Source organism: Mercenaria mercenaria, chromosome 4 (assembly GCF_021730395.1).
Source record: "Mercenaria mercenaria strain notata chromosome 4, MADL_Memer_1, whole genome shotgun sequence".
NCBI lineage: Eukaryota > Metazoa > Mollusca > Bivalvia > Venerida > Veneridae > Mercenaria > Mercenaria mercenaria.
This window is the reverse complement of record NC_069364.1, coordinates 71901983-71902464: the sequence shown is the minus strand read 5'-3', so window position 1 is coordinate 71902464 and position 482 is coordinate 71901983.

The window sequence follows — 482 nt, the reverse complement described above, 5'->3', positions numbered from 1 at the left end:
CATTTGTGTTTATTATACTTTTGGCTGGATAATTTGTTCCCGTTATATGCAATTTAGTATTACCGGTGCCATTATAACCAGTAGCATGTCCACCAGCAACTGCAATTATTAAATTAGAATGGCTTCATACAGTACATACCTAGTCATACCCATTTGACTCATTCTTACCTCTGAACAAAGAAGATCAACCTGAATGTATCCCATGTCAAACACCGCTGACTATTGAAACTATTTTACTTGATTGTGTGGACTTCGCTCCACTTTGACGTTAAAACTTTCAAAAGAGTTGTTTGAAACAGTTTCCGTTAACGGTATTTTGTCCTTGTTAAAACAGACAGGCATCTATCATAAAATCTGAACATGAAATTTTTATTCACGTCTGTTGCGATATCGGTATGTTTACAGCAGATATTTTAACACTGTATATATTACTGTAGAAAACAAACGTTTAGGCTGACTTATCTGGAAAGGTAGCTCAGATA